Source organism: Pseudochaenichthys georgianus, unplaced genomic scaffold (assembly GCF_902827115.2).
Source record: "Pseudochaenichthys georgianus unplaced genomic scaffold, fPseGeo1.2 scaffold_1329_arrow_ctg1, whole genome shotgun sequence".
NCBI classification, from domain to species: domain Eukaryota; kingdom Metazoa; phylum Chordata; class Actinopteri; order Perciformes; family Channichthyidae; genus Pseudochaenichthys; species Pseudochaenichthys georgianus.
This window is the reverse complement of record NW_027262215.1, coordinates 8,209-11,357: the sequence shown is the minus strand read 5'-3', so window position 1 is coordinate 11,357 and position 3,149 is coordinate 8,209. Positions and strand designations below refer to the sequence as shown.

Below are 3,149 nucleotides of genomic sequence, written 5' to 3'. Positions count from 1 at the left end.
TACGTAAAGTGGTCCCAAATGTGAAGGTAACACACTGCATTATCCACAGGGAGGCTTTGGCTAGCAAAGCATTGCAGCAGGACTTAGGTGAGGTTCTTGATGTGGTTGTTAGAGTGGTAAATCTAATAAAAAAGAGACCACTACAATCAAGGCTCTTCAGAGAGCTCTGCAAGGAAATGGGGGCAGAGCATGAGCACCTACTCTTCCACTGTGAGGTACGGTGGCTCTCCAAGGGAAAAGTTCTACAGAGAGTGTGGGAGCTGAGAGAGCAGGTCATGGCTTACCTGAAAAATGAGAACGCTAACCTTGTCAAGCATTTTGAGGACAAGCGCTGGTTGGCAAGATTTGCCTACCTTGTGGACATTTTTAACAAGCTCAACATGCTGAACACCAGCCTTCAAGGAAAAGAGAACAGCATATTGGATCTTGAAGATGGAATACAAGGATTCCAAGCACGCCTTGGTCTGTGGCATTCTCAGCTGGTTGCAGGAGAACTGGCAATGTTTCCTGTTCTCACTGCCTACCAAGTAAGCACCGGTCTTCCCTTGAGTGACTCTGTGAAGCAGAACATAGTCGAGCACTTGTCTCAACTACAGGAGAACTTCAAGCGGTACTTCCCTGACTCACAGAGAGCTCAAAACCTTCAGTGGGTGAAGTTTCCCTTCCACGCTGTGCCATCACAAGACCTGGGTCTCAGTCAGGCAGAGTTAGAGGCACTGGTCACACTGCAGGTCAACAGGGGCAGTAAGATGCTGTTTGAAACAACCACTTTGGCACAGTTTTGGGTTGCTCATTTCCAGCAGGCTGAGTTCTCCTGCTTGGCTAAGATAGCTGTACAAGTATTGATACAGTTTGGCACCACATACTTGTGTGAATCTGGGTTTTCAACTTTAGCATACCTGAAAAACAAATACAGAAACAGGCTAAATCCTGAGCATGACCTCAGATTGGCACTGTCAAAAACCCAGCCCAGAATAGATCTGCTGGTTGAAAACTTCAACCAGCCACATACCTCTCATTAGATGTCATTGTTATTATATTATATCATGTATCAATATATGATATAATACCCCTTCTAGCATGTCAGATAAGAAAATATTGTAAATAAGTCAGTAAAGTTAATCAGTTGCCAAGTGTTGGAGTTTCTTTGTCTCTCAGAGTGTTTTACAACAGCTCTGTTCATTTAAAAGTGTTTAAAAAATGTGTGTACATAGTTTTATATCTAGTGACAAACTTAATGTTGCACTTCTGATCATTTAAATGTGGTTTCACCTGTGATGTATACACTTGACTGCCCTTCCTATAGTTAGTGTTTTGTCCCTTTCTGTTTACACATGTTTGTTCTTTGTTCATTTAAAATACATTAAAATGGTGTGTACATAGTTTTTGAGCTAGTGACAAAGTTAATATTGCACTTTTGATAATTGTATAATTTAAATTTGATTTGTATATTAGGGGTGCACCGAATGGGAAATTCTTGGCCGAAACCGATACCGAAAATAGGAAACAGTTGGCCGAAAACCGAATGCCGAAAGGCCGAAAATGATTAATAGAAATATATATATATAATGTATACATTTTTTACCAATGTTGTTCAGCTACCTGATTATGGAAATAGACATGATTATGGCAAAACATAACTTAAATAATAATCACTATTATGGGTCCATAAAACATTTATTCAGCACTTTTGAACATTTGTACATTTATTTTCTCTGTAGGATAATAACTACAACAAAGTGCATTCAGAACAAAGCCAAGGGGCTTTAAAACAGCATAAACATCTAGGCCAGTAGGCCTACAACAAAATAGTGTCAACAACAACAACAACAAATGCACCTATAAGTGCATGCATACAAATGTGCAAACTGGATAAATCCACATGAATGTAACTATAGTATTTACAAATGAAAGCTTATGATAAGCCTATGATAAGCCAGCCTTGTCTACTTATTAAGGAAACGTGGGAGGTTCTTTTTAATGAACAGTAGCTTCTCTGCTTTATCAGCCATGAGTCTGTTCCTCTTCTCATCAAGCACATGAGAGGCAGCGCTGAACAGTCTCTCGCTGTCAGTGCTTGTGCATGGAGCACTCAAATACTTGCGTGCCACCTTGGCCAGGTCAGGAAAGCGGTCTTGTTTGTTTCTCCAGTATCCAAGAGGGTTCTCGCTTCTGGGGATGGGTACTTCTGAGAGATAATCATCTAACTGTTGAGCGGTTGAGCTTGTCACCAGCCTGGCATTTGAGAGGTTTGAGAGAATAAGATTGTATTTAAAATAGGGACAGTGCATAATGAACATTTAGTCAAATGTATATTTACGCATGCCAGATCACTTGGCAGACAAATAAAATCATCTGACATGTCAAAAGAAATTACAACATTAAGAGCATATTACATAGCAGCACATACAGTACTAATAAATATCACATTCAGTAGCACATAGTACAGTAAGTAACCAAGTCAGAACAGAGTAGCCTACCTATTTGGGGTAGTATTCTCTTCCATGATCTCGTTGAACATATCAGACAACGAGGGTGGTTGCCCCCTCTCCTCCTCCTCCTCTGCTGTAGACAGACGAGCCCTTTTTTCTGTGGTCTGCGTCACGTCTCCTGTGCTGTGCGCAGCAGCCTCCTCTCGTGGGTTCTCCTTATCCAACACAGCCTGGATCATGTCTCGTGCGCTTTGCTTTTTCCCCGCATCAAAATTATTGTCTGTATATCGCGGGTCAAGTACAGTCGCGATACAGTACAGGGGATCAGAGTAGATATCAGCAAAACGTGTGTTGACAGACTCCAAGAGTGTACTTTTCATAGTTTTTACTCCACGGTCCGTTTCAACCTCTTTCCTTAGAAGACGCTTTAGAGCCGCATTTAAAGGGATGACGTCTGCCACCGATGCGTCAGATGAGCTAATCTCTCTAGTTAGCTGTTCGAATGGGGCAAGAATGGAGAGAATGTTCTCCATTAAGATCCACTGGTTTGGAGTGAATGATGCGGGGAAATCATGATCTGCGCTGTATGTAGCCAAGGTTCGCTTTTGAGCAAAGAGGCTTTCCAGCATATAATATGTACTGTTCCACCGTGTACTCACATCTTGTTGGAACCGTTTTGTTGTTACTCCAAGCTCATCTTGTATTGGCTCAATGCGA

The 3,149-nt window shown here is 41.6% G+C and overlaps 1 long non-coding RNA gene across 1 annotated transcript; it reads right to left on the bottom strand.

Moving 5' to 3' along the window:
- Positions 1-1,658: 1,658 nt before the first annotated feature.
- Positions 1,659-2,862, bottom strand: LOC117440914 (uncharacterized). Its single transcript, XR_011642780.1, has 2 exons — positions 2,481-2,862; positions 1,659-2,235 (listed from the first exon to the last, which is right to left on the bottom strand). It is a non-coding gene; the product is annotated as an uncharacterized lncRNA (long non-coding RNA).
- Positions 2,863-3,149: the final 287 nt, after the last annotated feature.